Source organism: Syngnathoides biaculeatus, chromosome 5 (assembly GCF_019802595.1).
Source record: "Syngnathoides biaculeatus isolate LvHL_M chromosome 5, ASM1980259v1, whole genome shotgun sequence".
NCBI lineage: Eukaryota > Metazoa > Chordata > Actinopteri > Syngnathiformes > Syngnathidae > Syngnathoides > Syngnathoides biaculeatus.
Genome location: NC_084644.1, coordinates 29655081 through 29679605, shown reverse-complemented (window position 1 = coordinate 29679605; position 24525 = coordinate 29655081). Strand labels below are relative to the sequence as shown.

The window sequence follows — 24525 nt, the reverse complement described above, 5'->3', positions numbered from 1 at the left end:
ATAACATTGTTTTGGAAAAAGTACACAGAAACAAAAATAACGGAAAAAAACTACACACTTTTTTGTATGTAAAACTACTGTACATCTAATACAAAAAATATTAGATGTCCAAATGTAAATATTATTCATTTCTTTCTTGTACAAGATGGTTTCAGTCAAACTCTCTCAAATAGATGAATCATTAAAAACAATATTGCGCAAATTGGTGAGAGCGTATCGATCACATTATTTACACATTATAAACAAACGTCATGTGCCCACCTATGCATGATTCATAGTGGTCTACTAGACTTTTTCGAATGCGGATTATTTCGAGTCATTTTGGTAATTTGCAAAGCGGCGATTATCAATAATAACTGTGAAGAGCAGCCATCAAGATAATAATATGACAATTCATCCTCATATGTTTTGAACATGCCACATTAAACGCGTGTGCCCAACGCAACTGAGCATACAGTGAATTTGGGGGATTTAGGATTATTTCCATTTTTTTGGTTTCTTTGTATTGGGCAAATTGGCTGTTATTGTGAAAATCTGATTGCATTAATTACTTGTACATTGGGTGCATGCGGGCAAAACATTTGGCTACTGGTTAGACCATTTGCCTCTCAGTTCTGAGGACTGGAGTTCAAATCCCAAATTCCTGCCTGTCTGGAGGTTGCATGTTCCTTCCTGTGCCTGTGTGGGTTTTCTCCAGGCACTCCGGTTTCCTTCCACATCCCAAAAACCTGCATGGTAGGTTAACTAAATTGGCCACAGTTGTGAATGTACATAGTTGTTTCTATATTTTCTGCACCATTTGCACAATAGACATGGTCTCATATTATCGCACTGCGAGTCACTTTAAAGTAGGTACATAGATTTCTTGAAGTCTCCGCACCATTTGGATCACGGTCATTGCACCAGACTATTGCCCTATTCGTCATTTCAAAGTAATTGCTCAATGACTGCATCATTTTTCACAATTGTTCCGAAATAAATAAAAACGGCATCGCCATTGCACTAGACTTATTTACTTACTGCTAACCTTTTTTGAATTGTTCAGAGACATATTATTTTTGTTTTTATGTCTCAAAGTACTATTCTGTCAATTGACTGCTGTTATACAATAGCAGCTCCAAACCCTGGAAACAAATTCCTTTTTTCTTTTTTTTTTTTTTTTTTTTTTTTACATAATTGGTAACTAAAAATGATTCTGATTACTCTCTAAATGTTTTCCGTCTCTTCAATTGTCCACTTCTGTTCATCGCTAGATGTTTTGTCGACTGCCACAACACCCAAAATCCAGGTAGGATGCATCTGAAGGGCGCCAGCACAGCGAAGCGGGCACATTGTTCTCCCCTTCGCCAGTTTCCGAGTGGACGTCACCCGAGCGATAAGGACGACGCATTGCAGTATGCGTTGCATGCGCTTACACAGCCGGCACGTAGTAAAGTGTTAACACTCACAGGTGGGCCGTATTTAAAGGCTTGATTAAAAAATAGAGTAATCACTTCCAATACAGCAGTAAAACACATCTGCAAACTAAAGTTGTTTTTTCCCCTCTTTTTTTTTTTTTTTTTTCCCCCCATACAGACAACTGTTTACATACAAATGCGTTGCTTACCTTTTTAATAAGCCCGTCGGGCTCCATTGCATTGTCTGCAGAGGTCCCCAGGGGAAGCAAGCGTCTCACAGTCATCGATGTAAGAAAAAGTAGACACTTGGAAAAGTTCCTTTCAGGCTGCACAAACTCACGCTTGCACATTTCCATAATATTCTCCATCACTGCATGCATAAGTGGGGGCTGATTACGAGCGATGCAGCAGGAGAACTCCACCAGGACGTTACGTGGAGGTCAAAGTTGTGGCGATGCCGCAAACTATGTAAAATAATGATAATAATAATAAAATGAATAATCAAACGATAATACTATTGTCATCTTAAGAGGGAAGCTCAATAACAGAGAAGGTGGAAAAGGTCAGGACAAGAAACAGCGAGGCGCCATCGGGAACAGCGCGTCGACTGATAAATTAAAGATTTGTATCTGTAATCTGTCGGGTGAGAAGGAGAAAGAGGAGACTGCGTTCTTGGAAAAAATGACTCAAATGAGATGATGAGCAGGTTTGAAGCCTGGACTACTCCGAAAAAAGAAAGATGTTTGGAAACAAGGAGGGCGATAAAATGGAGAAAAAAAAAAACAATAAAAATTGAGGTTTCTTTGAGATGAGCAGAGTTGAGTCTTTTTCGTATGCGGTATTTTTATCTCCTTCAAATGATGGTAAGACCAGAGGTGGAGAAGAGAGAGATTGTAACTAAATTTAACACAAAGAAAAAAGAAATACATGGGCTGTTACCTGTCTCGCTACTGGTTGATCCTGGTCTCATGATAGAACTACTGAAATAAATAATAGGTACAGTCAGTTAAAAAACAATTCTTGGAACCTCACTTTGATCTTGGTGACTACACAAACAAAAATATTGCCACTTTTTCACTGAGAAATGTGTCTTTTTTTTTTTTTTGCGAAGAATTGTTGAAGTAAAATAACGTTGTTGTTGCCACGATGTTTATGAGCATCGTGCTAAGTGCTGCTGCGAGCTAACAAGCTAACCCTCCCGCCCTCGACCTCACCAGTTACACTACGAAACTTGGAAAAGTTAACTTTTTCTACAATAGATATTTTCAAGAAAGACACGCGACTGCACATGAGAGTTCACTGCCGTGCTCTTTGAGCTCAGATTCATGAATACATAGTTTGGGGGCAACCGAGCACCCACAAAACTCTCTGTGAGCTTGTTAATGACTGACTTTGCGGGATAAGACTAAAGGTGCAACAAAGTACTCGGGATTCAGGTCAGCACCACTTGACCCTGGTGGACCGTCCGACTTGGAGAGTTGCGTTAATAAATGGGGTGGATGAACGGGAAGACAGGTCCTCGGGAGATATTCCAACTCAGAGAGACACTCGACTCCTTTTATCCCGCTCCTCCTTTCTAAGTCACGTCCTCCGCCACCTCTAGCGTCCCATCCTCGATTATTTATTCCCCTCCCTCTCTCCTCGTGCTCCGTATGTTATCTCATTAGCACTCCGTCTGTTATGTGCCTCACAGGTGACGCTGCGAACATGCCACCTCGACTTTGTCACCGGTTCCCTTCGTCAATTTATTTCCACGTGCTGCTCGGCGTTTCATTTTGTCTCTCGTCTCTCTCAATCAATTTGGATCTCCTCTGACGTTTTTTTTTTTAGCCACCTTCCCTTTGTTTCCATGTTAGATGACAACACAACAGCCATAGAAACACTGAAGATTAATGGGAAAAGTTATACTTTTCATATGCATTCAAGTACAATACAGTGAACCTCAGTTCATTGCGGGGGATATATTAAAATCCGTGCTAGAAAGACACCATATAAAAACGTCTACATATTTTAATGTAATATTTAACTCCGCAGGGTGTCCGGGCTCTCCCTTTAAGATAGGGTGAGAAGCTCGGTCAGTGTTGAGCCGCTACTTCTCCGCATTGAGAGGAGCCAGATGAGGTGGCTGGGGCATCTGATTCGGATGCCTCCCGGACGCCTCCCTGGTGAGGTGTTCCGGGCATGTCCCACCGGAAAGAGACCCTGAGGACGACCCAGACTATGTCTCTCGGCTGGCTTGGGAACGCCTCGGGATCCCTCCGGAAGAGCTGGAAGAAGTGGCTGAGGAAAGGGAAGTCTGGGTATCCCTGCTGAAGCTACTTCCCCCGCGACCCGACCCAGAAAAGCGGTAGATAATGGATGGATGGATATTTAAATGTACTTTTTTATCCTGCCATATCCTTCAAACACATTGTAACCACATTTCAACACACTAAAAATGCAAATGCAAGCGTTATATGTATTAAAAATACTGTAGGGCAGACCCAGACATTCTACGGCCCGAGGGCCACATGATGGCTGACCCTGTCCAGCCCGTGTGAGGCCAATCATAAGTTGGAAAATAATTCTTAAAAAATATGCATGCCGTGCATGCAATACAGCTCTGTTGTATACATGTGCGAGCGTGAACAAGTGATGCTAGCTAGGCTACCCTCAAGATGTCAGCTCACGGCAAGAAAAGGGAAGTTGAGGAGTGCCTTGTTTTCAACAAGACATCGACTGCCAAGTACTTCTTTACAAAAGTCAAAGGTAAAGCTGTTTGCTTAATTTGAGGGATAGAGGTCGCTCCGTTAGAGGAGTACGACATGAACTACATGAGCAAACATGAGGATAAATACAGAAATATGTCTGATGAAGAGCAAGCAAGGGAGTTTAACAAAATTGTAAAGGCAAAAAAGGATCCTTTACAAAATGTTATACATGAAGAGATGCAGCCATCAGGACAAATTATGTCATTTCTAACGGTCACTAGAAAAAGTAGAGCGTTTTCTGACGGAGAGTCTCTAAAGGAGTGCTTATTGAGCTCCGTTGCACTGATATGAGAGAGGAGAAAAGGGGAACATTTGAGAACGCGCCACTCTCCCGACGCCATGTAATGAGGCGGGTTGAAGATATCACTTGAAACTTGGAGCTTCAGATGAAGAACAGAGTGGTCGACTTCGACTATTTTTCCTCTGGCGTTGGTTGAGAGCTGCGCTGTCACCTGCCCAGCTGCTCACCTTCTTACATGGGATAACTGCAGACTTTCAAATCAAGCTGGCAGGTGTGACAATGAACTTTTGTCCAAGTCTGACTGGAGAAAATGTCGGACTTTTGAAGAGACTGCAGGAACTGGTGAGAAAATTGAACCCTGTGGAGAAATTGATATTCTTACATTGTATGATACATCAGGAAGTGTTGTGTTAAAAATTAACCATGTTGTTGATGCTGTAACGAGAATAGTTCAGTTTAAGTCGCATTAAATCATTAGCATTAACATAAGCATTAAATCGTAGTTTGTTGCAGTATTGGAAGAAAATGAGACAGAACATTGTGACATAAGCAATCACTGTGGCATCAGGTGGCTCAGCCAAGGCAAAGTACTGAAAAGTGTCTGGGAGCGGAGAGGCCACATTCAGGATTTCTGTTTGAAGAAAGGACATGACATACCACAACTTTCAGAAGAAGACTTGGATTTCTTGTGGATGTGCGCGCGCTGTTGAATGTGTCACTTTGTCACTATCTTCTGACATATTGATGTCCAGGTACTTTCTTGAAGACTGTTGAGGAGTTTCATTTTGGGAAAAAAAAAAGTGTTTTGCTGTCATTTTACGACATCCCCAGGCAATTATTGACCTTTTAGGAGGGGTTTCAATTACTCACAGATTTTCACTATTCCCTGCAGGGCTCTGTCCCTATCTGCTGCAAATACTCAGCGAATACAGGGGTCCCTTGAGATGTGGTTGAACAAATTTATGGGTTTTTAGAGATAGAGCGGTACCTCAAGTGATGAAATGAATTTGTTCCGGAAGTTGTTTCATAATGGGAATTTTTCATAAGTAGAAGCAATTTTTACATGTAAATAGCCTAATCGGTCCCAAGCCCCAAAAATAAGCATTCAATATGCATAATGTAATGAATAAGACAAATTTTGTTCATTTACCTTTGGCACTGGGTGACTATGCGAAGAAACGGGTGAGTGACAAGCAAAAGACATTGTGGGTGGAGGGAGGGAGGGGAGGCAAACATCTTACAGCCGAGAGAAAACATACGTACGACTGTACGCACGCACATGACTTAATTCCACAAAGGTTTCTTGTGGCTCATAGTGGAGAGAGTACCACACAAACCAAGATACTGGATGTTTAAATTCGGTGGAATTTGGGGGCTGCAAACCCAGGTCTTTTTTTCCCCCCCTTTTATATCCTGTATTTTCCTTCGGAACTAGAGATGATATTTTTCCGAGGAGGCATTTGGTAACCTGAATTTTTCGTTACAAGAGATGTTCATAAGTGGAGGTACCACTGCACATCTTTTTGCTTTGACTTATGGGCAAAAACTGTCAGCACTGTCGAGATGGTGTTCTCAGGCTTGCAAGCTTCCCTCTTCCTCCCGCTGTAAAAACTGTCATTATGGCCAAATAATTTCCAAAAATGAAGTTCTTTGTCCTTGTGCAAACTGTAATTCGGGTTTTTGATATCCCAAGCAATGGCTTCTCCTTGACAGAGTGGCCAGAGACTCGTGTAAATCCACAGAATATATATATATATATATATTATATGTGTGGAAATTGCACCCAAGGATTAACAAACGTGGAGATGTATATATATATATATATATATATGTAGAGAGAGATATGAAGTGTGCAAATGAGGGGAACATATGTGAAAAAGCAAAAAGTAAAATGATGGCTTCTCCTTAGCAGAGTGGCCAGAAACTTGTGTAAATCCACATGATAGATAGATAGATAGATAGATAGATAGATAGTAGATAGATAGATAGATAGATAGATAGATAGATAGATAGATGATAGATAGATAGATAGATAGATAGATAGATAGATAGATAGATAGATAGATAGATAGATAGATAGATAGATAGATAGATAGATAGATAGATAGATATATAGATAGATAGATAGATATATAGATAGATAGATAGATAGATAGAGAGTGAGAGAGAGACAGATAGATAAGTCAAATGTTTCACAAAATCTACAATTTTGGAGTACAAGCATATAGCAGGGCAACAATGTACCTCACTAATGTTTCAAATACACTTTTGAGGCACTCCTTTCATATCTGACGTAGCCCTGCCTCCCCCTTTTCTGCGGGGGATGTGCCAGGTCTCATTACAAAATGCTCAGTGACAGCTCTCTTGCTTGGTTCTCCTGTCCACCCCCCCAACCCCACCCTGATTATGCTGTAGCATACCCTGACCCCCTCACCTGTCATAGCGAGGGAAAAACACAATCTACTGGGCCATACACACATATACACACAAACATGTGCACACTCTGAAGCACGTGTAAAGCCGCACATACAAACCTAATGAGTCCAGATCCAACAGAACCCTGCAGCTCCACCTGAACAAACACGATGGCTAAATTGAGCCCGAACAGACCACTCGGCACCAAATGGTGGTACCGAGTTTTCGGCCCCCTCGGGCACAGCCAGCGCAACACCAACACTGTAAACGCGATCCATCATCTGTCTGAATACGGACAGCCCCTACCTTGTTTTTATCACGCGTTCCTGCAGCGAGCTAGTGACTTAGAATGAGAGCTTGCCAACAGCAAGGTGACATGTTAAAGGGTTATACAGGGACAACTCAAACTACAGTACAAGAGCAGAGAGTTAATATATTAATATTATTATTATTTTTTAGGTAGTTATGGCAGTGTAAAAGTTGAGATGAAGGACAGTTGGATATATAGGTAAACAAGTAGAAAGAAGGTATAAATAGCATGTATGAAGGTTGGTGTTTAGAAATGAACGTTGTAGGCAAAATGTCAAAAGATGAGTAGGTAAACTGGTACCAAGGTGAGAATTAGAAAGAAGGTATTGAACAGATGACACAATTAATAAGCCAAAGAGGTACGTAAGCAAAAAGGGTAGGTAAGTATGTAGGTTAAAGGACAGAGGAAAATATGGAAGTAAGTGAGTATGGACCACATTAGCAGAGCCAAAATGGGTCATTTTCAAGGGACAAGGGGGTTTGTGTTAGGGAAGGGTTAGCTGTGTTCATCATGTCAATGCAAGGAGCACAAAGAGGTGGGGGAAGAAATACATCTTACCTGAGCCCAGGTTTCATTTTGGTCTCTTAAATCCACTCATCTACTTGTCATACTAAAACAGTTCAATTTAAAAATAATGCTTTTGGGCCCCCTTGACAATTTCAATCTGTTTTTTTCCCCCCATCGCTCCTATGAATCCATCATATAATTTAGTTAACACTCGGGCACGCGAAACATCGTGCACCTCTGGAGGCGTTGTGGGCACCTACAGTTAGTTGATGGTTCTATCACCACGCCAACTCCCTGATGCCTGGCCATATAATTTGTCAGACCTTATATCGTCTCTCCCTTTGGTCCCCATTTGCTCTGCTCTCTTGGCATTGCCTCTCGCTACATGCTGGAACAAATGGAGATCAGTCAGAGCAATGTCAAGTTCGACTGCTCGTAGCGCTGACAAGATGGAGCCATTAGCCTTCTCATCCAACCAGCGGTCTGATTTGCGAGGTGAACAACCTCCACTTCACTCCTGAGCACAAGCACATGAAGGATACTATGGTCAACCACCGATTAATCAATCAGGGATTCTTTACAAAATGAAATGAAAGAAAATGGATGCACATACTTCTTGTTTCATTAATTTATGTTCGGCTCTAGTCAGGAGTCACCCAGCTTTGCTTCCAGTCATGATTAATCAAAGGTTATTTCATTTGAACCATTGTGCATTGGGTAAATTGACTTTATTCTATTTTATTATTTCTTTTTTATTTCTAAATGTATGTTTAGGTTTTAAAGTCAGGTGTGACTCCTCTTTTCTTATAGACCACAATAAAGTATATACTGCACAAGTTTTGGTGTGGTTTTAGTAGCCAAGAATTAAATTGAACTGAAGTGAATTCAAAGATTTTATTAGATTTTATTGAAGTCTGCCTTTACACATTATAATTACATCAGAAGTAGAGGTTATAATGCCACCTGTTACTTAGCCGTGCAATTGACACCCTACACTCTTGTCACTTTCATTTTTTTTTAAACGATTTTGTTTCAAGAAAAATGTGTGGAATTATTTTTTTTAACTCCCAACTGATTTCCTGAGTAATTTTTAAATTATTTGCTCCGGCATTTTACAGTTTCTCGACTGACAGGGTGGCGGCATTATGACGGCGAGAGGAAGAAAACACAGGCGCAAACATCTTGTGGGAACATTTGGTGTGACTGCACGCCACATAAAAGGATTTAACGTTTAACACCCCTAGCGCTGCTTTTTCTGTTTTTAAGTGGAAAATTATGTCGCATAAGGCACGCACCACACGCATACGCACATTAAAACAAACATTCCGACACAATAACACGCATTAGTGGGAATCTTGTACTTCAATCAGCCAATTAACCTGGAGAGGTGCGGAACAAAACATTTGGCATTTGCCAGTAGGTCAGAAACCGAAGTGATAATTACTCTCCACACACACACACACACACACACACAAGCTCGCCATCCATCACATAACTTACTGGAAAATGGTGGCTATATTTTCAGGGTATCATCAATTATTTATCCCAATCTATAGTACAAGCAAGATGAAAATGTCACTTACACACATGTGGATTGTTGTCAGGGTCAACAGGTTCCTACTCTCCGTGTGAAAATAAAAGGAAAAGCGACTTACTCATACATGCTACATCCATACAGTGTGAATAAAATAATGTCACGAAAAGAGATGATGAGCCCTCATACCACCTTATTAATTGTGCTAAACGCACTAAAGGTGGGAAGGGTTTCCTCCAGTATATCTTCTGTACATATAAATCACGTACATTAAAGAGTTAACGATGTGTAAAATATTTCTGCTTATCTGTTGTATCATTTAATGACAAACCTTTCAGTTTGGGCTCAACACCCTGCACGCATTGACTCTTGTTATAAGTCCGATATCTTCAGTCATAGGAATATATAACTTAATTCCACGAAGCTTTCTTGGGGCCCATGGTGAAGAAAGATGAATAAACTTGCAAAAACTCACGAAAAAGTTATACTTTACCATAATGTGAGCCAGCATGGGACAGCGTGAGCATGATTCGATGACAGTCGAGTTTTCAAGGGAAATGAAAAGCATCATGGGTAAACATTGACATCCCTCTTAGCCAATGGGATACCAGGAAGATGCTGCGATGATAGCCAATGGGAGAGCAGCCCTATCGTGACACACAAACCAAGATACTTGACGTTTACGTTTGGTGGAATTTGCGGCTGCGAATTCAGCGCCTATTTTTTTTCTTTCATGTCCTGAATTTTCCTTCGTAACTCATTACAATATTTTTCCGAGGAGGCATTTCGTAAGCTGAATTTTTTGTTACTAGAGACGTTTGTAAGTAGAGGTACCACTGTGTATGTATATATATATATATATATATATATATATATATATATACACACACACACATACACAAAACCAAATAAGTACAAACTGTATAATGACAAGACTTACTACAACCTGCAGTAGTCGATCACTAACCTACTGTACACTGTGACAGCTCCTTTTGCTTTCCGAAATATCAAGATAAAATGCCATGAAAGTGCTACAGAAAACATGAGAGAACATTTAAGAGTACCGGAGACGAAAAGAAAACAGCGAAAGCGAGGGGTGGCGGTTGAGGAAGGAAATGTGGGCCGATTACTGTAAATTGGGAAAGATGCTTTCCAGGCATGCGGGGAGGGAAGGCAGAGGCCAGCGTGCATGGCAAACTGCTGATTTAATGCCATCGCTTTCTTCCCCTTGTCCCTTCTCCTCCTTGACAACCCTTTACGTACAAAATCAACACTTTTTTGCCTCACTCCACTCCTTTCTGTTCCCGCGGCGATGCTCGCATTTTTTTCGCTCTCTCTGCTCAGATATGTGCAACAAACGTATCAAGCAAAAAAATAAAAAAATAAAAACGACAAAAGAAGAAAGCGGGTTGGGGGAGTCTGAATAAAGGCTCAATTTTCCGTTCCATCTTTTTCTTTTACCTCACTTGACAGGAACTTGTGATGAGATTAGATGAGAAAGGGAGGCAAAAAAAGAATAATAAAGAGATTTCTTCCTGGCAAATGGGAGAGGAAAGGAAGGATGGAGGAGTGAGGGGGGGATGAGATGGAGATATTGTTGACAACTCAAAGGAGGATCAGAGGAGAAGGTGTGCGTCAAAAGTCGAAGAGATCAGTGGCAAAATGCAAAACAGCAAGCAGCTCGGCAAAGGACACGGCGAAGGCTTGTGATCGGCTGTCACTCGGCGTCGGCGTCGGCGTGTGCGCACCTGGCCACAATCACATGCACAAATTGTTAATCATGCCCAACGTGACTGCCGCCTTCGATCTGAAAAGCCGCTTGTGATGGACTGGAGCAGACCTGCCGACGCACGCGGAAGAAAATAGATGTGAGCAACAAGGCGCCACGCTCTCATGGGAACTTTGTAAGAAACGGTACAAAAAGAGATTTCCCTCAGTCCACTTTGTAAAGCACTGACCCTCTTCATGTGCCAAAAGAAACTGGAGCTGATCCCGGTTGAAAAGGGTGAAGACTTTTCACCAATTTTGCATCCATTTTGGAGTGTCTTTGTCCTCATGAGCATAAAACTGACAGATAAGATGCCCCTGTTGAACTGCGTGCCGTAAGCAATACTGCTCACGGTGGGTCAAATTCATCATTGCGTTTAATGTACGCCGGGTGGTTGATCACAAAACTAAAAGACCGAACAAGGATGCCGTTACATTGTGCTGAATATAGTTGTGCAAAATGCTGTACAATTACGGCTGTGGAACTGAGAGTAACTTATCACAGGTAAAAATATCTTTGGGGGGTCTTTTCTCAAAGGTTATGTATTGACAGTACATGTTTTGACAATGACAAAAAATGGAAACCTGATGAAAATCTGTTGAGAAAGGAGCAATTTATAACGTCAATGTGTATGCATTGCCTTTGACAGGAAGGTCAACTTGCCCAACATGGGGGCCACGTCAGCGCGTCAGTTAGCCCCTCTGCTACAACGTGCTGGTGTATCTAGTCTCCACCTCTCTGCTCGTGAAGGTCGCGGCTGGGCTGGAGACTATCCCAGAAAACGCCCATGTCCAGCAGGGCACGGATTGTACAAACAAGCAAACAATTCACGATTATATTCACACCTATGCATAACTTCATTTTCAATAAATCTTACTTGTCCTCTGGTTTCCTCCCACATTACAGAAATGTACATTGCAATTATTAAAAAGACAATTCTCCATAGGTTTGAATGTGTGCGTGTGACATGTCTCCATCCACTGTTGTTAACTGAATACATAATGTTGATCACGTTTTCTGATGTCGTCTCGCCCTAATCGGGTAAAAGTGCACAACTTTAAGTTACCTTTAAGTTTCGAGCTGCGTTTGACTATTTACACGACAGTGACCTTCAATTCTACAGTACTCTTGTATTTTCCCTTATTCTACTCAACTGAAAGATTTCAAAGTGGAGTGTGGGGAAGTCAAGAGTGCGTTAGAACAGTCTGATCTCCGCATGTGTTGTCTCCCTGCGAGAAGTATGTCGTTGGCTGTGATCACGATGCCTCCGGGGGGTAGGCGGGGGGAAAGAAAATGTAAACAATGAGAAAATCGGGTCAGCGTACAGCTCGGCTAGCGCTCGGCGTGTTTGTATGCACAAAAACTGAGCCTTGGTTTGTCGTTGCAGAGTGTTTAACCATCACAGCCCTCCGAAATAGCTCCCGTCATTCACGCTGGATTTACACCGAACCACACTCATTAAACCCCTATACACATTTTTTTTTTAGAGGACCGTCTTTGCAAATGCACATTTCATGTGACACATATCCATTATGGCTGGGTTCACAATTATGGAACCATCCGTCCACATTTTTCTATCTTGCGTCTGTTGTTCAGTCATGGGGAGAGCTGACGATTGTCCAAGCTGACGTTAGGCGAAAGGCAGATGACACACTGAACTGCCAGCCAATCAATAATGGGAACATATAGAAATAGACCACATTTCACATGGACAACCACACTGAGTGGGACTGGAGCAAGAGCATCCATTCAATTTGTTTAATTATTTGAAACTCAAGGTTCGTGAAAGATGCAGTTACAATTAGCAAGTAAAATCGAGTTGTCACACTGTCAAACAACTTTTGTCAGTGTTGGGGTCTAAAACTAGACTATTCCAAGAGGATTCCAGACAGGCTAGAAAAAAACTAATTCAATACGTCCCACTGCGGCAACAGTAGCTCTTCAAGACAAAAGATTTCTAAAACATATTCTGGGTGTAGCTCAATTTTCCAATTCATACCTAAGAAAAAAGACGGAGGAAGTACCACTGATATATGAACATAAATATAAAACTTGCCTTTTAAGTGGCCTCAGTTGACACTTTTCCCAGACCTGACATTACTCCACTCGCCGTCATTGGCAATTATTTTGCTCATTCAATAATTGACACATAATTATAGTAAAAATTTTTATGCTTTTGCCATTTAGTGTAGAAAAACATTATGGCGAGGGATTTCTAATCTCTTCATGTGTTGTTAATGCAGTTGCGGTTGTGGAAATGTCACCAATTGGTGTAGTTTGATGAGTCTAGTTCACATGGACTGGGTATGTACGATCCTACATGTTTACACTATTACACTCGCGTTAGTATACACACACGAGATCCATATTCGTACTGTGAAGAGGCGTAATGACAGAAATGCTGTCATTGCAACTTGGACTTAAGTCGACACAAGTTGCTATTTTGATACCTTATAGTTCTTGGATTTTTAAGTTATAGACTTTAGGCTTGAGTTGAGATATGATTAAGCTTTATAAATATATACCGGTACATACATAATCGGTTTGACACATTTGACATTAATATCATTATTTGACCTTATTGGTTGTTTCTGTTTATTACGACCAGATACTGCAGGTTAGATTGCGTTAATTACTTTATTTGACTTCGTGCTGATCAGAAAAAACCCGACTTGATATTCAAGAAACTGTTACTTGACTTGGGTCTTGTTTGAGACAAGATTCATACAAAAGAATTGCTCATTATTTTGTGATCCATCTCTAGCTAATTTTGAGCTGAAGACATCTGATCCCATCATTTTTGTAGGTTCCCCCCCTCATCCCCATGATGATGTTTGTCACTTGATGGCCAAAAATCAAAAGTGTGTCACTTTACAGAGACGTGTAAAATCCAGAGTAAAAATTGTTGGAACAAGCCTAGAGAGAAAGTCCAAGATGGGCTCTGAATGTTTGTTAGCTGGTGGGGTGTACCCATCACGCCCACACCTGGGGGGGGGGGATATTAGATGTGTGCCAGCAACAGGGACCACCCTGACAAACACTCCTTCTCTAATAAGATGAGGCTACAAGACAGGAATCTGTTTATAGTGAGGAAAGGGTTCTGGTTAGTGGGAAGATGAAGGGGAAAAGTACGACAAGAAGAGGAAGAAGCCTGGAGATGATGATATGTAGAGCGGGATTAGAGGAGAAGAGGGGGGATTAAAATATGAAAGACAAAGTTGCTAGGAAGGGAAGCACGGAGATGGAGAGCAGGTACAGGGGAGGTGAAACCAGGAAGTAAGAGAGAGCCAGAAGTCATTCTGAAGCGGATCAAAGGATGCATGGATAACAGCCGGCAGGATGACGCGTCGCCATCTCATTTCGCGTGCAATAGCGACGAGGATTTAAAACGTACGCTCCGTGTTCTCAAAGCGTATAAAGGCAAAGATTATGACACGAAGGAAGGGGCGGAGAATGAAATTGTGCCAGAAAAAACAGGTAGAGAATGAAATGTCAAAATGGAATCAGACCTCCAAGTGAGGCTTTACAATTTGTTGCCTACAAAATCCATGACCGAAAAGCTACCATCAAGGATCTTTTCTGCAAAAGAGGGGAGTAAAGACAGTAAATCCGCTTCCAGGGTGACTTAAGGGAATATGTAATAAGAAATACAGTAAATCCCATTTGATGAGGTCTGACAAGAGTTATGAGCGCCTGAAAGGAAAAAAAACCTTCCAAAGTTCAATGAAGTAGATCAAACCTAGATAAAACCATTTTAAGCAAATTCTGTTCAAATTTGTGAAGTTTGAATCTACCCAAGCCGATCCCAGATGACTTTGTAAGAAACGCTTGGCAGTCTATCGCAGGCCAAATATGGACAAACAGCCATTCACACACACATATTCACAGAAACAATTTTTCAAATGTGGGGGAAACCCGACCACCCGAAGAAAAGCCATGCAAGCAGATGGAAAACATGCAAACATCAGACTGAGGCGAGTTTCAACCCCAAATTTGAGAATTGTGGGTTAAAACGTTACTCTACCACCATGCTGCCAGAAATGCAATTGAATTTGATGCATCCATGCATCCATTTTTTGAGCCACTTATCCTCATAAGTGTCTCGGGCGTGCTGGAGCCTATCCCAGCTATATCCGGGCAGGAGGGAGGGTACACCCTGAACTGGTCGCCAGCCAATCGCAGTCACTCAGATGCATCAATAATAAAATCTACGTAGGGACACAAGAGGGAGCAAGTTTTTTTTTCCTTTTTTTTTTTTTTTTACAGAAAGTTTTTGCCATGTACTACTGTCAAGCCATGAATTTTAACAACTCGGACTTTTTTAAAATTCCAAACCCCAACCTTTATTCTATCCAGTTTCTTTTTTTTTTTTTTTTTTTTTTTTTTAAATGGCCTTATGTCAAACCAGAGCTTCCACACCAAATTTTCCCCCGCAACTCAACTTGACACCAAATATTTTTCCAATGGTGAAACCAAATAGTGAGTGCCTGGCAGGCACATGCTGTTGCTTTTGCTGTTTCATTTTCTTGCTGCCCGCAGTCTCCTCTTGAATAAAAAAAAAAAAAAAAACGAAAAATGTATCTCCCTTGCCAAGAAGCCAATATCGGAGACCTTGTTGTCCTCCATTGTTGTTTGTTTGTGTCTTGTTCCAAATCATTCGTTCAATACTTTGTGCTATTTTTTTCCTTCTCCCCGGTTCCCTCGATAATACAGAGAAGAGGAAAACACGATTGCCGAGCCACATCTCTGTGGTGGAAAGGCGGCAATTGTTTTAAGGTATTCTGGTAAACAGCAGGCAACCTTAACTCCTAACCTCAGGGGGAAACGAAAGCACAGATGCAACAAATCAAAGTAAACATAGCACACAGCGGGGATCACAACTGTGTACGGTGCAAGAGTTGAAAAGAGATCTTGACAGTAAATACTAACGAACTTCAACGACTTCTTAATGACTGGAATGTAAGCACATACAATCCCCAGTGGACACTTCCAGTGGATTGTAGAACGTTATATAAGAGTACAGTGGCAAAAACCCCACTGTGCGCATTGGCATTTATGTGCGCGTGTGGGAGGGGTCAGTGAGTACAACGGGACATATAGAATTTTTATATCACGAAAACCTCGGGGGCGTGGGGCGTCGGCTCTGATTCCGACAAATAAGTCCTCCGGAGCCTCAAATGTTCCGAAGTGTAGAACTTTCCTTTCACTTCCACAAGGAAATACAGAAATTTAGACCTCGAAAAGCGCTTTCATTTTTCACCAAATTGTCACCTGCTACAAAAGCTTAATCAGACATACTGAGTTCAATATAAACATCACCTATTGTTAAATATTAAAGAGTCATTCCACCGAAATTAAATATTGAGTTGGAGATGGTCTTGACGGGGGGGGGGGGGGCTGTAAAATATGTGCGAGTGGCTCACAGCTTCAAAAATCTGACGTTTGAAAAATTCAACAGTCGGCCGACTGTTAATCAGAACGTTGGCGGTTAGATCCCACATTCCTCCTCTGCTGCCCCCCCCGTGCACACATCGAGTGTCCTTGACTCGCATTGATGTGATGTGAGAGAACAAGAAGCACATCATAAAGGCGCTGTAAGGCCAACAGTTTGAGACAAAAAGTGGGCGAGTTTATCCTAATACTTTTCTATTGATCTTGATGTGTTTGCAGCTAGATATCTTACACCCTGAACGCACAGGCCAAAAAAAAAAAAAAAAAAAGGAATTGTCGTCTGATAGCTAATTTAAAAAGTTTTCAGGTATCTTAGTTTATCACACAAAGGACAAACAACTACAGTACACTTAATACTTTTAAATGAATAGTTCCCAAATGATTCACACCCTCTCAATATCAACTTTGCTCTTCTCGCCAAAAGAACACATTCTTTTGTTTGAAAAAGTGAAAGGAAGTTCAAATCTCGTAATTTTATGCTTGTTATGAAGTGAGCATAGTTGAGGTCACAGCCATCATGCAGCAATCTCATCTCAATTTTTTGCTCACAAGACGAGCAAAAAAAAAAAAAAATCATCTTAACGACAACTCATATCTTGAAAAACTGGGGGTCATACATATCTCAAAGCGCCAACATAAAACCTTTACTGTTGATGTTTTTTGTGTGTTTGGGGTTTTGTTGTACTCCGTATGGCATCACAAGACACTCCATCTCAGCTTGTGATTTTTTGGCTGGGGGGTGTAAAGTTCACGTGAACGATTCCCCCTTCTCTATTTTACTTTGGAAATGGGCCTAGTTTGGTACACACATGACACCCTGCGAATGCATTTTTGTGCGTCCTAGCAGCGTTGTTTAACAGCATAAATTTAATGGCGTGAAATTGTCATTATTTCCTCTAATGAACTGAGAGGATATAATGAGAAAAATGATAGTGCAAGCTGCAGATTTGCATATCGTACACGAGAGGTCCTCTGGCTCTGGCAAAGGTTTCGAACCTCTATTTTGCTTTTCTCGTGCCGCTTATCGGTGTGAACGAAGCTCTCCAGTGAGCTGCCGAAAACAAACACTTTGGCTTGGCGTTCGTTCTGTCCCGCGTACATCCCCGAGCAACACGACTGGAGGTCAGCCCGTTTGTCGCAAGGACACATGAACACACGCATTAGCACTCCAATTCCCCTCAGCAGCGCAACGATACGGCTTCCAAATCTGTTGTTTTCATTCTCCCTTCACTCCCACACAGTTTGCTCGCCTTCAGCCTCTGAGGGACCGACGTAGACAGTGGAAGAGCGGAGGTAAAACGGGTTTAATTTACTCTTTTAAAACGGGACAACAGATTGGATTACCGGGCTGGCAGGCCGAGCCGACACTCTCCGAATTAAAAAGGGACTCACCTCAGCCCAAAATGAGAGACCCCCGCCCGCAACCCTTTCCTCCGGTGCCCCAATCACTATGCAGATCATGACGCCGAACGCTAGCGAGGCCAAACTGGGGCCGCTTTGTCTTCACGTGGCTAAGCAAATAGCGAGCAATTTGCTCACGAAAACGGATGAGATGGAGTCCTTTCGCCACGAGGACAAGGAGGACGCTTTAAAGGAAGAAGAGCCAGACGAAGCAAAAAATACAAAAGACACGTCACGGCAAGATGAAAGAGGGCCAGACGGAAGGGTGGGAATGATTGATTTTCGTGGCGCTCCTATCCCTCTGGTGGCCTACACGACGTGAGGAAGGCAGAGCAGGTGCACAGCAGAGAGCACGTAAACAACGGCAACATGGAAGAAAAAGGTAGTACGTATACTGAATCTCGCAAAAGTTGACTTGAGGCAACTGGACCTTTTCTTGCTGCTTGAGGACATTTCACCTTTAATCCAAAAGGTTTCTTCAGCTCTAAATTTTAGGTGTTGAGTCTCCTCATTCATGCCTCAGTTCACATCCACCTTGGGGTGGTCACAGTTGGGTGTTGTTGTTGTTGCCCAGCATGACTTGTGAAGGGCTGTCCCGCATACAAATTGATCATTGAACCTTTACTTCCCTACTTGCCTTACTTAACTATAAAATGAGGGAAAACCAATGATAAATTACGCCCTTGACGAAATGTCAAGGATATTGGCTTTCCAGGTGAAATTTCTGAATCAACCTAAAATGCACCATGACCTTTACAGGTGAACTTCATTTGACGTTTCTGGACCTTTGTTCGTTTCAGTACTTAACAGTCAATGAGGTTAAAATGTGAATCCTTAATTGACAAGAGACAGGACGAGTACTTTGCAAGAAAGGAGAGATACCATTTAATAAGCACTTGCAGACAGAATACAACCATGTTGGCGTCTGCACGGATGCGGAGCTATTTTTTCTCGTTTGTAGTCATATGTTTACTGTACAAACATGCAATCAACTGGTGTGCACCAAGCATCTCATGTTTTGTCAGTTTGCAATACTACGATATCAGAATGAAAAACAAGGAGGCAGGAACGAGCCGACCTTTTTACTCTCCACAATACAACACAGTTTAGACGAAAACTCGATACATTTTAGAAATGCAAAGAGATCTTTTTCTAACAGTGTCATCACTCGGTCATAACGGAGATACAAAGAGACTAGGAGAGTCAAAGAAACGCATCGAAGTAGACGTCCTTGCACATTTTCATGGATCTGTTGTGAAATCTTACAGGAACACTGCTATTGCCGTTATTTACAGTATGATAGGGTGTTAACTTAACTTCACTTTGGCCCCAACAAAATGCTTGTTTATAACAAAGAAAAATAAAAGTGTATTATATAACAATGTAAGACAATACAAAGTAAAGAAGTAAAGTACAGTACTTTTACAAACTTTAAGCTGTTCATCCCGTAGTATTTGTGTGTTGGATGTGTGCCTTGAAAGAACGTGGCCCATCGTGAGTGATGTCAGGAGCTCGATTATGATTGGCCTGTTAATCCCCATGTAAGCATGTAGTTGTGAGGTGTGGCTGAAGCAGCTTCTTGCAAGTGTTCTCATTTTGGATGAGTGTGTTTGACTGCGCCGCTCAAGAAAAGACATTGTCAACTTTGGCTCCCCTTGCCTATATGTGAGGGCATTACTCTACCGTCACTGCTCAATTTTCTTTTCTAGTGACAGCGAGTAAAGTTGTGACACGCAAGTCAAGGTACCACTGTACTGGGTTACTCGTGTGGTACTACAGAACTAGGGGTTGTAGTGGACATTCTTATGCCATACTGACATTTAGACGAAATTTTTGATCAAGGCATGCCAAATCACATTTTTTGGCCACAGACAACATCTCAATATCAAGTGGTACCTATACTTACGAAATTAATTCGTTCCGGATGTCCTTTCGTAACTTTTTTCAAATTTTTCGAAATAGAAGCTCTTTTTACAAGTGTATAGCCTAATCGCCCCCCCCCCCCCTCCCCCATTCAAAGTACATAATGTAAAGAATAGTACAAAATTCACTTTTGGTGATAGATACATTAGCATCGCCCCTGACACGCAAATTCATTAAACATTCCTCGGATGGCACGGTGGTGCAACTGTAGAGCGTTAGCCTAACAGTTCTGAGGACTGGGGTTCAAATCCTGGTTTGTCTTTGCATGCTCTGTGACTGCTGGTAAACCAGTTTAGCGTGTACCCTGCCTCTCGCCCAGAGTCAGTTGGGATAGGCTCCAGTTTTAGCGACCCTAGTGAGGATTAGCAGTTCGGAAAATGGATGGATGGATGACTTGAAAGTTACACTACCACCTTAATGAAATGAAAATAAAATGGTGGACCATAAAAGTACTGCAATGCCCTTCCAAGTGATGATTATGCACTCTCAGATGTTTACAATCAAATATAAAAATACAAAATGAGAACACGCAAAAGGCGGCACAGTGGAGCGTTTGGTAAGGACGTTGGCCTCACAGTTCTGAGAACCGGGGTTCAAATCTCGGTCCCGGCTGTGTGGAGTTTGCACGTTCTCCCCGTGCCTGCGTGGTTTTCTTTGGGCACTACGGTTACCTCCCACATTCCAAAAACATGCATTAAATTGTCCCTAGGTGTGATTCTGAGTGCAGCTATTTGTCTCTATGCGGCATGTGATTGGCTGGCAACCAGTTCAGGGTTTACCCCGCCTCCTGCTCGATGACAGGTTTCCCACTTGGGCCAAGTTGTGTAAATGCTACCTGCTGTCCCAGCGGCAAGCTCACCGAGCTGTTTGGAATTGACTTAAACAATTAAAGTAGTTATTGCCATGGGGCAAGATCTACTGAGTGCCTTTCGAACACAATCTGTTTCAAACAAAGAGATAAAGGTGCAGGAGTCGTTGAGAGTGCAGTGAAAAGCTCAGAGAAGAAGTGGAGGGGGGGGGGCAGATGAGAACATCTAAAGATCAGCGGCAAGATTGGAAAAGAGTGGTGTGCATCTCACCATGTTTGTCCACCCATCACTGACAGCGGCAGGACAACAACAACAAAGACACGGTGAGACTGAGCCGCCCCGGTTGGCGCGGGATGAAGGGCTTCGTGGCCATGAATGTCATACTAATAAAGCTTGGTCGGATATTGAGGTTGAGCCCGTGAGCTGGCGGGGGAGGATACTGAGAGGATGAAGGGAAGATAAAGGAGGCAGAGAGAAGAGCGAGTCAGATGAAGGCGACGGTGTGGGACAGAGAAAGAAAAAATGTCATCGCTGAGCCTGACACATTCTCACGGGCACAAAAACTTCCCCTGGAAATAGAAGAAGAGGCTCTCACAAAAGGGGACTGAGGGCAATGCCAAGGTGGGGTGGCGGGGGTGAATAATAGTCCATTTTCCCCAGTTCTGTAGCACAAAACACAATTCCCTTGTTACACTCCACAATCTCTTTTCTGGTGAAAGCTCCTGTTTTCTTGCTGCCCTCAGTCTCCTTTCCAATGACATCTCCAGTGTTAAGTGTTTGATTCGGGCATTAGTTTTGGAAAATGTAGTATGATACTCTCCAGGCTCCACTTGGCTGCAGTGGCTACCCTTGGTCTTCACTTGAGTGGAAAAAAATGCTTTCCCACCCATGGACAACTGAATGCCGAAAAATAAAGATAAGAGACTTATACATAATTGTCATTGGTTACCATATTTGATTCTAATGTATGCATTAAATGCAGCATAGCTTTTGCACGGGACTAAAACTTTTAGGGGGGAGTGAATATTCCCAGATTGTCGCTTTTCACGGCTTGGTATGAAGTGAAAAAGTTGACATACGTGGAAACACACTGCAGGCTGGGGTAGGCTCCAGCACTCCTGTGACCCTCGTGAGGATAAGCGGCTAAGAAAATGGATGGATGGATAGATGGATGGATGGATGGATGATTTTAAGTAGTTCCCTGATCAAAGCTTGTGACTCAATAATGTAAAGTAAATCTCCTTATTGTGATGAAAAGGTAACTGAATGAATGGATGCTATTCATCCATTCCACCACCATTTGTTGTTACGCCTTTTTCATAAAGATCAACAGCACTATTACATTTGATATATTAATATATCCAGTACATGTTTTGCCATATTTTATAAGTAGTGGATATCATTGACCTCTGCAATGATGACTTTGGAAATTTGCCAGCAGAGGATGAGAGACGTCTGGATGAAGTAAGGCACATGGCTCCAAAAATCACGTGACATGATCTTGTACTTCTATCTTAAATTCATCGGGCTAGTCCGCAAGTGCAACAAAAGCCAAAAACAATAAAAAAGAATGAAAAAAATAAATCCAATCAAAAAGCGACAACTCATAATTTAAGCCACTTGTAAGTCAAGGGACCACTAAAATATGCGGCCAAATGGACAAAATAGGTGAGGGATGGAAGAATAAAGTTAAATAGCCAGAGAATAGAGTGAGACGAGGTTGGCAGAACGGCAGAATCAAACGAGAGCTTGGCAAAATGAATGTTTGTGGAGATCCCATTTTCCGCAGAGGAGATGAAAGGGAGGAAGAGTGGATTAGAAAAGAGTGGGCAGAGAAGAAATGAGCTTATGATATGGAAAAATGAATATGTGTGTACGTGTGTGTGCGCGCCCACGTGTGTGTCTGTGTGAACGGGAAATGACCAGAGAAAGTGGGAAGGCGAGCGTTCGGCCTCGGCTAGTCGTCAGCACGAGGGATGGTTTGGTGACGTGGGCCCGTGTCGTTAGTGCCCTCTAAAAATAACATTGCCATCGAGTGGTGTGTGGTGTGAGAAATGGGGGGAATCGAGCGGAGGAAGCGGTAATTACAACGGGCCTATTGGCACGCACGGCGCCCTCATCAAATATGCACACAGGAAACTGGGAGCGCTTCTGGACATGTGCCAGAGCCAGCCTGACAGCCAATGTTTGGACCCACAAGACAGCCACCCAGAGGGAAAAAAAAAAAAGATGGCCACTGGTCTTTTCGCCTACTCAAGCGAGAGGCAATCACGGAGGTAGCAGTGCATTCATCTGCTCATGCAAGATTGCGTCGCCCTATTTAGAAGAAATGCTCTTTGTTTTTTTTAAATGATACCAATCAGAACAAACAAACAAGCCCATTTCCCTTGTGGTGCAGCGCCGACGCTGAAATGTGACAATGTATGTCAACGTAATAAAAACAACAACACCCAGCGAGTTACCAAGTTAATTAAGGCCAATTGCGTAAAGCGCCAAGACGTGACGAAAGTGATTTATTTGGACAGCGGTAAGACGCTTTCAGGTTTTCAAGTGGTGATGAGCACGTTGATGAGCACGAGTGTGATTGCGAGGGGTTGGCATAGGACAAGCAAAATGAACGCCTTTTCATCATGGGGGAAACGTTTCAGACGCACGACCGCTATGTGAAAATCGTAACTATAGAGACCAAATAGTTTGACGCCTCCCACACACTTTGAAAACATTTGAAGGTATTAAAACACACTTCTAAGAGTAATTACCGCTTGTTCTCACACCGGGTCAAAATGGCTGCTTGCTTGAAGTCATTCATTTGTCACTCACAGTTAAAATGAACTGTAAAAACAACATAAATGATTCAGACAGAGAAGCTTGTCCTACATTTAAACAAAAATGTTCAACCATACCGTTTTATTTCATCTGACAGTATTCTGCTAGCTTGATGCTTACAAAATTCCAAACCGCCGTCAGGCTAACTGAAATTAGCCAACTGAAATTAGCATACTTGTTACTTATAATGAACGTTCAAACAACTGAGCGCCTGGAGTAACAATACATACTACAGAGAGAGCATACAACACTATTCACAGCCATACGACAGACAGAAATGAAATTTTATTGGGCCCATGTGGGAAATTAAATTGTTATCATCGTAAGCTTGACTGGAACCCCAATTCCCATTGAATCCACTAAGGTGAGCTGTACTGCATACACAGGATTTATCAAAAGCAAAAGGTTTCACTTTTGACAAAGAGCTAACATCGCTAAAATATCAAAGATCAGTTCAAAGAGGTTCCAGATGTTTTAGCATGCATTCCAGAGGTTGTTTTAATGTGCTTGAGGAACAGCATGGCCCTACTTGTCACATCGAATTAGTTTGTGTGATTCGCTATTTACACACACTGCCTTACCCCCCCCCCCCCCACACACACACACACACCTCCCTCAATTAAAATAACAACAAGCATTCTGACAGCGAGAGCCATGGCCCTTCATGTGCGAGCAGACAGGAGCGCTCAATCAACCACCGTGCTTCAACACTTGCTAAACCACCGACGTTCATCTCGACTCTGACAGATGCGGAATGATATCTAAATAAACAGCAGCACTCTGGCCTCGGCTTGTAAGAAAGTCTGACACGGAGATGCAGTGCGCCCAATCCCCGAACCCGCGAGGCAACTTGAATCCACAAAGGCGCAGCGCGAAATGTCATGATGTGCACCTGAATCAAGTGTTTACGCGGTGAACGTGCATGGCATTTGGGCTGCAATCAAGGCAGCTTCATTTTTTGATAATGTCACAAAATCAGGCTTTTAAAAAAAAAAAAAAACATTTTTAAAGCTGCACCAAGGGATAGTTTTTAAACAACACTGGAAGCAATCACGACAAGCAGTGCGGAAAGGGCTGCTTGCCCAACTTCGCAACTCACCGCATACTGAGTCCCTCACAAGAATACACAACCTTCCATTTGTGGTATTTTGATTTAAAAACATTTTTCTTTTCTGCACTTAACTTGAAGATCA

At 42.2% G+C, this 24525-nt stretch overlaps 1 protein-coding gene and 1 long non-coding RNA gene across 5 annotated transcripts in view; both read right to left on the bottom strand.

Annotated features, from left to right (window-relative positions):
- cadm4 (cell adhesion molecule 4) overlaps positions 1-24525 on the bottom strand; it is a 248717-nt gene that overhangs the window by 147196 nt on the left and 76996 nt on the right. The window lies entirely within an intron of this gene.
- On the bottom strand, positions 3632-10896 carry LOC133501224 (uncharacterized). Of its 2 annotated transcripts, XR_009795132.1 has the most exons (4): positions 10616-10896; positions 9648-9801; positions 5046-5155; positions 3632-4746 (listed from the first exon to the last, which is right to left on the bottom strand). It is a non-coding gene; the product is annotated as an uncharacterized LOC133501224 (long non-coding RNA). The 2 variants fall into 2 exon arrangements; XR_009795133.1 differs by lacking the exon at positions 5046-5155.